Source organism: Vombatus ursinus, unplaced genomic scaffold (assembly GCF_900497805.2).
Source record: "Vombatus ursinus unplaced genomic scaffold, bare-nosed wombat genome assembly UNPS02014852.1, whole genome shotgun sequence".
Taxonomy (NCBI): Eukaryota; Metazoa; Chordata; class Mammalia; order Diprotodontia; family Vombatidae; genus Vombatus; species Vombatus ursinus.
In genome coordinates this window covers 9,464,813-9,478,072 of record NW_020954630.1, presented here as the reverse complement: position 1 = coordinate 9,478,072, position 13,260 = coordinate 9,464,813, and the positions used below count along the sequence as shown (strand labels likewise).

At 36.3% G+C, this 13,260-nt stretch overlaps 1 protein-coding gene across 1 annotated transcript in view; it reads left to right on the top strand.

The window, feature by feature from the left end:
• The window catches only part of PTPRN2 (protein tyrosine phosphatase, receptor type N2), a 1,506,109-nt gene that overhangs the window by 1,444,148 nt on the left and 48,701 nt on the right, over positions 1–13,260 (top strand). The window lies entirely within an intron of this gene.

The window sequence follows — 13,260 nt, the reverse complement described above, 5'->3', positions numbered from 1 at the left end:
TGTTATCAGAGATGGAAAAGAGATAAGACCAATCAAAGAAAAATTCTAGGAGATTGGTTGAAGGAGGTTTCTCCCCTCTTTATGTGGGCTGTTGTTGATGGTCATCCCTTATTCTCAAAGTGGATCAGTGATATCGTGAAGGTGATGTTTTGACTTGTGCATGAATTGGATTTAAATGAGGTATTTAGATTTATTCTAGTACAGGGGGTTCTGGTATGATTTGTAGTAGAAAGAACCCTAGTCTGGAAGCCAGAATACCTGAGTTCAAATAGAGGCTCTAGTCCAGTGGTGGGGACCCTGGATTTGGTCAAAGGGCAGCACTTGAGGACCTAGAGGGCCACACATGGCCTCAAGGTTATAGGTTCCCCACTCCTGCTCTAGTCCTTAATAACCAGATGACCTTGGGAAAATAACCCTCTAAGCCTAAATTTCCATTTCTATAAAATAATGATATCTAAGACACCCTAACCAGGTTGAAGCAAGGAAAGCACTTTATTTTCTTTAATTTCTTGAGCAAGGAATTTTGCTTCTGTTGTATCCCTCTGTCTCCCTGCAGAATACAATGTAGAATCTATAATATCTGCTGAATTGAATTGAAACCAAATATATGAAAATAAATATATTAGGGGTTAATTGTTCCATAAAGTGATTCCTTTCCCTATTAAGCAGTTCCTTTCATGAGCACCTCAATAGTTTAAAGAATAAGTTGATTTATAAAAAATTTATTTATATACCATTTTTAAAGAATACATCTATTACCCAAAGTTAGGCACACATGGGTTTTGTATTTCCAATGAAGTCCTATCAATCATTAGTAATGCACCTAGAATACTTTACTGCATTTAACCAGAATGAATGTTGTCCTACTTTTGGGTTCAAAAATCACTTATATCAGTAAACAATGTGCAGAAGCCATTCATTTAAAAAAGATCTCAGGCTTTTAGTTGACCACAAGCTTAATGTGAGCTTAGTTTGATGTTTGATTGAATATTGGGGTATTAATATATTGGAGTATAAAATCATGAGATATCTTAGAGCACGGGATGTCATACTGACTGCACCCTCTGCTGGTTATATTATGTCCAATTCTGAATACTACATTTCAAGAGGAACAGTATAGATCAAAGAGTGTCCAGAGGAGGAGGATCAGGATGGTGAGAGAGTCCAGGAACCATCACATAACATTTGAAAGAATATAGGATGTTGATCTTACAGAAGATAAGACGAAGGCGAGAAGTGACGGTTGTCTTGAAATACGTGAAGGAATGTTATCTGGAAGAATCATAGGGCAAAACCAAAACTGACTTTATAAATGAGGAAAGGACTCTAAATCCAATGTTTTTCCCACTATATCATGTATTGTCTATGCATGGCTCCAGAGGACAGAACTAGAGTCAATCAATTGGTGAAAAAATACTAGTGGTAGATTTTGGTTCAAAGGAAAAGGGAATGGTCCAACAAAAATGAAACTATATTCTTATAAAGTAGTGAACCCTGTCACTGGAAGTATGCAAGCAAAGGTTTACTAGGCATGTTGCAAAAGACATAATTGTGTTGGTTTAAAGTTTGGATTAAGTGACTTGTAAAGTACATTCTAGCTTTAAAATTCTCTAATCTTTAAAATACAAAGTATTTAGAAGGATTTTCACCATTCTTGCACCCTTCCTTTGGACACCCTCCAACTTATCTATGTCCTTGCTTAAATGTGCTGTGCAGAACTGACCATGACATATCAGATGTGGTATGAAGAAGATGAAGTACAACAGTGCTATCACCTCCCTAGTTCTGGACACTATGTTTCTCTTAATGCAGCCTTGAAATTTTATTAGCATTCTTGGCTGTCCCATCCCCCAGTGACTCGCGTTGTTTGCAATCCATTAACATTCCCAGATATTTTTTTTTTCAGAAAAACTAGTTTCCATTCATGTTTCCCAGATTTTATAATTGCAAAACTGATTTTTAACCAAGTAGAAGACATTGCATTTATCATATTAGATTTGGACTTCGAATTGTTAATAGCATTTTGAATCCCATTTCTGTCATCAGTATGTTAACTATCCCTGCCAGCTTTGCATCATCTTCAGTTTTTATAAATTTGCAAACTATGTCTTTGACAAGGCTATTGATAAAAATGTTAAGTGTCATGGGGCCAAACACAAATCCCTGAAAAACTCCCCTGAAGAGCATTCAAATCTATTCTTTTGGTCCTTTGGTATGCTTTTGAATTCAACTAGTTCTGAACCCACTAAATTGTACTATCGTCTAGCCTAAATGCCTCCATCTTTTCCACAAGAGTGGCAGGAAAGAGTAGCATTTTTATGAAAAATACTTTGGTCAAACCTATATAAACTTTAGCATTCCCCTTATGGACCAATTTGATAAAATTCTCAATAAGGAAATTGGCTATTCAGGAGTGATCCATTTTTTTAAACTATCAGTCATTTTTTTTCTCAGTCCTTGTGACAAATAAGCATAGTAAAGCAAAATAAATTCCCATATAAACCATGTCCAGAAATGTGTGTCTCATTCTACATGGCACCTCTCTGTCAGAAGGTGGGTAAGCAAATGCTTCATCATCAGTGGCATGACTTGTTTTTGATTAAATCATGCTGGCTCTTTCTAGTCACCACTTTCTTTTCTAGATAGTAAATAACCATCCCTTTGTTGATACATTCTAGCATGTCAGGAATCACAGGCAAGCTCATTGACCTAAGTTTGCAGGCTCCATTTACTTCCCCTTTTAAAAAAAATCAGAACATTTACCCTTCTCCAATTGTGTAGAACCCTCTTTTTCTACAAGCTTTCCAACACCACTGGCAATGACCCCCCAATTATCCATACTAGTCATTTTAGTAACTTCAGATGTTGATCATTTGGGCCAAGAGACTTGAGCTTATTAAGGGTGGTTCAATGCTTCCATATTATTGCTTCATTAATATTGGTTATAAACTCCCTCATCCCCACATTTGTTCAGTTCTTTTCCATCAAAAGAGCATTCTTCTTGGAAGAGAAAACAGCAGCAAAGTAAGAGATAAGGATAGCTGCCATCCTGAGTGATGTTGCTGTCCCTTCTCTGATCTTCTTTTCTCCAATACAGCAACGAATTAAAAAGTCTCAAACACTTTGATTTTCCCTGAGCTTTCCTTGCCTCCCTTAGTTCATTCTGCACTCTCACACTCCTGACATTATCCTCATGGTCTGTGCCATGCTTTTATATGCATCTATTACCTCCCATGTTTCCATCTTCTGTATTTGACTTTTTAAAATTCACGTTTCTTGATGTGCATTCACATTTGTCTCTTTAGACAATTCACTTTTTTCCTTCTCCTCAGAATTATTTATTTTTGTGGCTTAAGAATTTCATTCCTGAGAGAATCCCTTTCCTCCTGGTCTACTTTCCCCTTCAGAGTTTAAATCCATAGGGTCCTAGCTATCTTTTCTCTAAACCCTTTGAAATCTTCTCTTCTAAAATGAAGGTTTCCTGTCAGATTAAACTTAACTTTCCTCTCCTCTCTTACAAATGGCAAAATGGAGTAGGCACTTTCACCCCCCAGTTCCCCTCACTTCCTCCTCAGCAACCAGTTCTTTGTTGGGGAGACCCTAATCCAGAATGGAATTTACCTCTGTTGGTTCCTCTGCCTTTTGAAGGGTGAAATTGTCATTAAGATAAGTCAGAAATTATTGACTACACTGATTCTGGCAATGAATCACAGCTTTTGTTCTGATTTTGGTAGGAAAGGCTCTTCTGATAGAGTACCTTGGACAGAGGAAGTGCTCAGTGTGTTTTGATTGAATAGGTGGATAAGCGAACAGGAAAAAAAACAGAAGATGGGAAAGATGAGGAATTTTTCTGTAGTAAAATGGGAACAATGACAGCTACTACCTCCCATGGTTATGAGGATTAAGTGAGATGATATTTGTAAAGTGCTCTGCAAACCTTCAAGTGCTATATAAATGCTACCAACTATTATAATTATTATTATTGTTGTTGTTATTTGAATTCCCTTTTGAGCTATAGGAATCTCTTTAAACTTAACCAAATCAAGCAAGCATTTATTAAGCATCTACTATTTGTCAGTCATTGTGCTAGATGAAAACAGTAGCCAACTGCTTTGCAAGCAAGATTATTTCCATATGCTGCCTTGAAAATAAGAGAGTAGCAAGCATATATACACGAATGTAAGTCTGCATTGTGAAGTTACAACTATCTGAACCAGAAGTTCATATGCTGCAGTCATATGCTATATAAAGATGTGAGTTATATACATTGTCTTTTAAAATGGAAAATAATACTTTATACATTGTAGTATCCAGCATTTACACTCTCTAGCTGAAAAATATTATTCAGTCATCTTTGTTTCTCAAAACAAAATTAGAGACTTGCCATCTAAATGTATTTGTGTATAGAGAAGTAAGGGTTAGCAAACTTTCCCCTAGCCACAAGAGTATAGCTAAGGAAATATGGAGTTCCAGACTAATATGAGATCCCAAGCAAATCACATTGTGTTTGGCACCCCCTTCCTTCTCTAACTTCCAACATTTATATACACATGAAATTAGGTTAAAATGAATATCAGTGACAGTCATGAAGGGGAAAAAATATCTCAGAAAGATGACTTGCACCTTTAGAATACGAGTGTAAGTAGGGGTCATTCCCATTCACATTGCATTGGTTGAGAGAATCACAGAGTGATTAATAAACGAACTTTAAGTCTTTTTCAGGAGATTCCAAAGTCACCTCCATTGCTCCATTAATCTGGGTCCTCAAAAAAGTCCCAGATAATCACCCTAATTTTCCATTCCCTAGGAGAGGTTCTTATGGGATAACACAATAGGGGGGAGGGCCATCAAGATAGGACTCTTACCTTCCAATTTTCCAGTCTTGTCCTATTTATTCAACAAAATATGCTGCCTTTCAAAACAAATTCAAACATTAAAAATTGTTATGACCTCTCTTGGCTAGGTTTCGTATAATGCCTAATAAGAAGAAAGACAAAAAGGCCAAAAGAAGGCACCCTTAGGTCACATGAATCAGCATGAAGTTTCAATAATTGTTTAATTAATGTTTATTATTAATATTAATTCATCTACTTTAAACTAAAATAAAGTCCAGATGCAGATCTACCATCCACTTGTTTTAAAACATTCTGGATTTTTTTTTTGCATTAATGCTTAATGATAGCCAATGCATCTTGTATTTTTTTAGAACTAGTAGTCTTAATTTAGTTATTTAAATCCACTGATTAAGAAAGTGCCTATATTAAGTAAGGCATTGTGCTTATAAGTGTGAGAAGTATGAAACAGCCCCTGCCATAGGATATTTGCAATCTAGTTGGGTAGATAAGATAAAAATTAATGACTAAAAAAGTAATTAACAAGGTAATCAACAAAATAAATAGTGATACATGATATATCATAAGGCAGCACATGATTAATTTTAAGAATGATTGTTATAGACAATAAATATTTCAAATTCTTCATATCCATTTTTAAGGTCAGGAGGCATTTATAGATCTCTGATTCAAGTAGGAAATAAATATTTAGGAGCTCATACATCTGCCTTCAAATTATTCCCCCACCTCTAAGAAAATCGCACTGAGCAGCAGAAAGATGGCCCCTTTGCAGATATGGTCATCAGATTTTCTGAGAAGTCAAACACTCCAAAGGACCAGTGAGCAAACTAGCATTGTGTCTTTGGTGGTGAAGGTCCCACATTCAACTTAAAGAACTTGAGGATAATGACATTAAGAAGTTTGCTCTGTCAGTACTCTTCCTTCAGTTCAATTCATCCAATATTTATTGAGAACATGCTTTGCACAAGGCTTTGCTCTAGGTACAAAGAGCTCATGGAATGCTAAAGTTGGAAAGAACCTCAGCAATGGTTAATCCAACTCTTACATGGAACAAGTACTCCCTCTATGACATCCCCCCCCAAATGACAAACGAGGCTTCTCATGAAGACCGGTAGGGGTGGAAAATTCATTCTCAGGGAGGCCGTATCCTATTTCTGGACAACTCTAATTGTTAGAAAACTTGTCATGACAAGCTGAAACCTGCCTCTCCATAAATTCCCCCCGTTCATTCTAATCTTCCCATTGGGAGCTAAGTATGAATCTAGTCTTCCCATTCTGTGTGAAAACTCTTCAGATATATGAAGGTTTTAATAATGTTTCCTCCAAGTCTTCTGTTCTCCAGACTAAGCATCCCAAGTTCTTTCAAGTAATCCTGCCATAGCAAAATTTACAGTCCTTCTACTGTCTCAATAGACCCCTTCCAGATGAACTCTGTATCCCTCCTAAGATGAGATGCCTTTAACTTCTCTCATTCTGGACACTAAACTTCTGATAATGCATCTTAATATTGCATTATCATTTTCGAGCTGCCTCATTGTACTGTCAACTCAGGGGTTTTGCAGTTCACTACAAACCCCTGTCCTTTTTATTAAAAAAAAAAGTCTTATTTTTATTGATGCCTCTTGTTTTTATATTACATTCATGTGTGCATTATTTCTCCTCCTCTCCTCTCCGGAGAGCCATCTCTTGTAACAAGGATTTAAAAAACAAAGAGGGAAGCCAAAGATGTCAGAAAAATTAACCAGTAATCAACTGTATCTGGCGTTATTAGCAATATTCTACAGCCACCCCGGCAGTGGAAGGAAGGGATATGTATTTTCTTGGTTCTCTTCTCAGGCAAAGCTTGGACATCATTGCACAGTGTTCAGTTTCAGAGTTTTGTTGTTGTTGTTTCTTATCATTTACTATGTTGTGGTCATTTTGTGCATTGTTTTCCTAGTTCTGCTTACTATACTCTGTCAGATCATCCAAGTCTTCCTGTGCCTCTCACAAGTTTTCATACTCATGATTTCTTATGGCAAAGTAATATTCAGTTACATTGGCATACCCTGATTTGCCTAGCCATTTCCCAATCAATGGTTACCTACTTTGGTTCAGGTCCTCTGCTATCTCAAAAAAGTGCTGTTATGGATATCTTGGTGAATATAGAGAATTTTCTGTCTTGGAACTCCTTGAATATATGGGCTATGCCTTTTTCATATGAACTTTGGAGTAATTTCTCCCTCATCCTATGCTTTACCATGATTTTTTAGCTCAAGTTCACATTCTTAATAGTTAACACAATAATTAATAGTTAATAATAATTAACACTTATTAGAAAATACTATGTAACACTTTGAGATTTTTAAAGTGCTTTCTTCAAACCAGCTCAGTAAAGTCAGAAATACAAGTATTATTGTGTCCCATTTGGCCTATGAAGAAACTGAGGCTCTGAAAAATTAAAAGATTTACCCATGTTTACCACAGCTAAGAAGTGTCTGAAGCAGTATATGTTTTTTCTCTTCTGTCCAGTTCCTTCAGTTAAGAGGTAAGGAAATTAACGCAAGAGAAGTTAAGTGACTTTGGTCAGGGCCACACACCTGATAAGCATCTGAGGTGAGATTTCAACCTAGGTCTTTCTGACTCCAAGTCTAACCCTATATCCACACTGCATTGTGCTTGTTATCTGAACCTAAGGGGTAACTCATTAAGGCACACTAACACTCTAACTGTAGGGTAGCTAGGTGGCACAGTGGATAGAGTGCTGATTCTGGAGTCAGGAAGACTCATCTTCCTAAGTTCAAATCTGGCCTAAGACACTCACTAGCAGTGTGACCCTGGGCAAGTCACTTAACCCTGTCTGCCTCAGTTTCCTCCTATGTAAAATGAGCTGGAGAAGGAAAAGACAAGCTACTCTAGTATCCTTGCCAAGAAAACCCCAAAAGAGGTCGCAGAAAGTTGGACATGACTGAAAAACGACAGAACAACGAACAACAACACTTTAATGTGGATTTATTAGATAACTTTCCTCCAATTCTAACAGGATAGCTGTATAGCTTGAGAGCACTTGGGGAGAAGAATCATTAGAAAGTAGGAAAATGGTGTCAAAAAGAAAGGTGGAAAACTTTGCCAACTTCACCATTTTCCTGAGGGCCAGCCCTACTCACTGTCAGAATAGTTTTTTTTTTTCACTACCCCATTTTTCTCATTTAAAAACATGGATTAATGGGTGGTTATGCAGTTTCCAAGTCCTGCTTATCTCTATACCACAACTGGGTAGTGATAGTAGTTATAAAATTATAACAACCCACATTTACATGACTCTTTAAGGTCTAAAAAGCACAAAGATGCTATAATTATCCCAATTTTACAAATAAAGAAATTGATATCCAAGGAAGTTAAGACATTTGCCCAGGTTGGTAAATAGCAGGATTCCAACTCAATTCTAGGCAATGGTGACCATTTTTAAAGAAAATACATTTAAAAGAATTTTAGTTCCCAGTGCTCTTACATTACCCATCTTAAAAATTTGAAATTAATCTTTGGTTAAAACAAAACAAAATGCCTGAATATCTTTTACTTATTCTTCTTTTGTATCATAGCTGAAACCCAACTGAATTTTCAGCTTTCAAGTATGGTTTTGATTCACAGTCCTTTTTTCTTCTTTTGGCATAGAGAAGAGCTTGATGCATTCTTAATGGGTACACATTTTGAAGAGCATGGCAGCCTAAAAGTGCCACTTCTATCTGAGGTGTAAAATATGCATATTTAATTTAGAACATGAAAGCAGGCTGAGGAGAGAGTAGTTCATAAGTAACAATGCTCCCTGGGGTCCAGGTAACTTAATGTACATGTCAAGTTATTGAGAATATATACATCAATAGTAATTGTACAACTGTTCACTTAAAAAAAATTCTGGCTTATGAGTGTTTGTGCTTGCCATGGAAATCACACGGTAGGCACACCAAGACATATTGGGTCTGTTGTACTCGAAAAATAAGCATGTTCTTATACCCTATTCAAAGAAGTCTAGTGTAGTTTTCAATAAAATTGTAAGTGTATTGCATTTAACAGCCCCCCCCCATCTCCTTGGGCAACTCTTGTGTTGTTGCTAGAGGAAAACTACTCCAGAGGTTGTTCCTGCTATTTGTCAGAAATCAACTTCTGGCTTCATACTTGGACTGGACATTGTCAATGACAGCTAAAAAGGCAGGTTTGTCTTTGTCTCTCTCCCTATTGCCAATCAACGCAGAGCTCTAAAATGTATTTCTTCCTATGTTATAGACAATCTAGTCCTTTGAGAGAGAAAAATAGATGGATGGATATACCTGAATGTTTGAACAGGGTCATATTTGCTTTCTTCCAAAATATATTTAGAAGAAATGCTTAATGAATTCAACAGTCAGTCATGTATGTTGTAAATAAATGCCTTCCATGTACCAGTTGGCAGGGACTGGGATATAAAGACAAAAATAATACAATCCCTGCCCACAAGGACCTTACATTCTATGGGGAGGGATAATGTAAATAAATGTTAATAAAACATATTCCTAAAAAATACATAAACAAAACAACTTGAGACTTCGGTGGCCTCCATATGACCTTGAGCACCATTACCAGGGCGTTGATTGTTTAGGGTGACTGTGACTACAGTATAATCAGGTATTCAGGGGATGTAATTGCTATGCTTGCTGAGAAATTGCTCCTGGTAAGGCAGAACCAAGGTTTCAGGACCTTTGCCCTCAAAGGGCTATGTAGATGGGTGGCAGCAAATCAGAATGCCCAGATCTGTCAGATCTATCTGGTTCTATGTCAGTCATGTGCACCCAACAAATAAGGTGCCCAACACAGTGAAACCTCACTAATTTAGAATTTGAGGTCATTCCAGCAGGGTTGGACTAAAATGGCCTCTGCACAGTCTGTGAAGCAAATGTGAACAAGATTATGGTGAATGGAGAGAGAGAGAGGAAATGCTTAACTTATTCTGAAGAAATATCTGTTGCCAAACACTTTAACAGCATCCATTTTCTTGCAAACAACCGAGGGGCTGATTGAATCAGGCCCCATGGGATCATGACTTTGTTACCATTTACTTTGAATGCCTATATATACTAAAATGTACAACAAAGTATACTTTTATGATATCCAATGATTTAAATTTTCCATGAATTCAATAAATGAGTCCTTGTAGGAGTTTCAAAACCTTAATGTTTTCACTACACATTTGAAAGGGAAGTGTGAGGGGAAGGGTATTTTTGTTTTTGCCAATGCAATCACCTTAAAAGAGTCTGCTCTAAAGGTTTGTTCCAAACCTATGAGGTATATTTTGAAATTGAAGAAATTTTTCCTCCCCTGTAATTTTCTTTTGATTTAGGGGATCAGAAAAGTGATGGCTTAGAAAGGAGGTGGAGGTAGGAAGGGGCAGTAAAGTAACCAGTCAGTTTGGTGAAATAGTAGGTTAAACTAGTTATTTGTCATAATTTAGACCAAATGACTGACTGGCTAATTTTCTTTTCTAACTGGTTGTGTCGGTGCTCTGTAGATATAGCCAGTATCCAATATTAAAAAGATGTGGTTCCTCTACCTGACGTGATGCTTTTCTTTCTTCCCATAATAAACAAATGCAGAAAGATGATATGTTTATGTTTAGAACAATCTCTGTTCCAGATTTGTAGGCCTCACACCTTTGGTTGGAGAGTGGCAGTAACATTTTCTTCATTTGGGAGAAGCCATTTTATACCCAGTGTTTCCTCAGAGAAGGTACTTAATAAATGTGGAGTGAATAAATTTAATCACTACAGAAGTCTGTAAGTAACATTTTTCCCACACTAAAGAAAGCCAGTCTTGGATTTTGCTAACGCAAAGTTCTAACACCGAGCCAGAAAACCTTAAGACCTGTTTTTGAAGACTTTGTTTTGGTTTGATGATGGGCCTTGATTTTTTTTATTTGGGGCTTTTTAGTATATTTGTTTGTTTTTTTTGATTTGGGTTTTGTTTAGTTTTGTTTTGTTTTCTGACCAGAGAAAAGAGAGTACTTTCAGTTCAAAGATAAGGCTAGGTCTAGGTAATGCTGTGGGCCCATTTTATTTTGCGCACTTGATAAATTCAGCAAAAGTACTATCATCTAACATTTACCAACCAGATGGTTCTAGGAATGGGCTTTCTAATGCCCATTAGTCAGTCCAACTCTTGCATATATATAGTAACCATTACTGGATGAAACTATAGAGCCATTGGATTGCTTGGGGTTAGGACTAGTTGGTTGATAGAGGGTTTTTATTTACTATACCACTGAATAATTTTTAGTTTTAAACTTCTTAAAGATAGGAATTTTGCTATTTCTCTCCTTTCTATCTGCCATGAAATGAATGAATGAAAAAGTATTTATTAATGGCTTATAATATGACAAGCACTGTGTTAAGTACTAGGGCTACAGATATAAGATCAAGACAATCCTTGCCCTCAAAGAACTTATATTCTAATAGAGGAAAACAATAAATGAGAGTGGTGGCCAAGAAGTGGTGTTTTGTTGTTGGAAATCACAAGGATAATAAATAGAATCATAGATAATGAATTAACAGATGCTCCCAGGAATGGTAGTGTTGACTTCATTACTGAGCAAGAGATAGAAAGTGAAGAGGAGGAATGGGTACTCATTAAGTAGAAATGAAAAAAGAATGCTAGAAAGCAGTATGGTGGGTCTGGGACCAGGCTGGATATGGTGAACTCTCACCAGTCAGGGGTAGCATGGTGAGAAGGATACAGGAGTGACAAACACAATGTCTTATATGTCTTAAGTGCTTGATAATTGCTTGTTGAATTGAATTATAGCTCCTGAAAGAGAAAAACAAGTAATCTCCTGTCTCAAAGGAATTTTTTGCAATAATAATTTGCATTTGTAAGTCATTGCTCTTTCATTCACTCTTAGGTCTTAGAAAACAGAGCAAGGTTGGATGGGTGTAAGGGTCAAAGAGGAAGGATGTAGAAAGAACTCCTGGGATAGCATGTGTTAACTGAATTAACTAGAATTTTTGAGTAACTGGCATCTTCCATTCTCCTAAATTCCAAATTAGAAACTGTTTGTTGTATATATTCTAAAACATCTAAATTATATTCTAGAATAGTAAAAAATATAATGCAATGCTCTAACTTTCAGTCCTAGGGCAGGCTCCAGTTTCTGTTGATAAGAAATGTTTTAAATAGTAAGGAATGGAAAGGCTGATCCTTCCTATGAACTGAATAGCAATATTGATACCCAAATGGGCTTCCTGTTTGTTTGATTTAGTAAAATTCTCCTTCTGCTTTTATGCACAGTGACCTAAAAAGATATATTACACCCAAGAGTGCCTTTGAAATTGTTTGTTTAAATTAAGTTTCATTTGGATTTAATCTTAACCAAATCTTTAGAGAACCAGGCAGACCCTCTGTAATGAAATGCTGTATGTTTGAACCAATGAAAGATGTTGCCCAATTGTAAGGATTCCTCTTCAAATGAGTGGGCTTTATAATGTTACACTTGGGTGGCACAAGCAGAGTGCTAGATGATTAGTTTATGGTCTAGATCATTGTATTTTTATTACACTCATAAAATCTGTGTTTCTCCTCATTTTCGTAATGGCTTCAATGAGCTTCTATACCTTCTGAAGGCACATTAAATTGTTATGTGATGAAAGTACCGATTTAGTGGAGCTAGTTTTAAAGCCTGGGTAGCTCAAAGTAAGACACATGTTTTGAATTCTTATCTTATTGTTAGATTTGCAAGAAGGAAATGGGACTGAGTGTAATTCACATTTATTTGTAGACTTTTTCCTTAAATACTTCACTGGCTTACATTAAATTCCAGTCTAAATGATACACAATGAGGTGCCTTAAGGATATTGACTATTTATATCACATGGGAGTATAAATCAATATTAAAGGAAGAAAATATTATGCATGTGCCTGATTTATAAAATATAATTTTAAGGGGAAGGCTTAATAGAATGAGCAATGAAGAGAAAATTTGTATTTGAGAAATATTTTGTAGCTTTAAAACAAGGGGGAGGGGAGGGAGGACCTAATTGGATTATCATCTCTGTGCATTCAAAAGAAATAGGGGGCCCTTTTGGTTTACTAAATTTACATCTAAATGTAGTTGCTTATAAATATTTCTCTGAAGTTAATGTAACCCTTTGTTTAAAAAAAAAGGGCAGGTTCCTTTTCATTCTGTAATTTAATATGCTAATAAAAGTCAGCAAATATACCATCAGTATACCCATAATAATAATGGTCTTTAGTGATTATGCTGTTGTTAAGTATTAACTCCTAGGCGGGTGTTCACACAGTTGTAAGCTGTGTTTGGAGAGCATTTCTACAGGGCCATTTTTGCTTGTTTTGGCCTTTCTATACAGTCATTTCTTTGGTGTGTTTTGGTACTTATTTTTCCCAT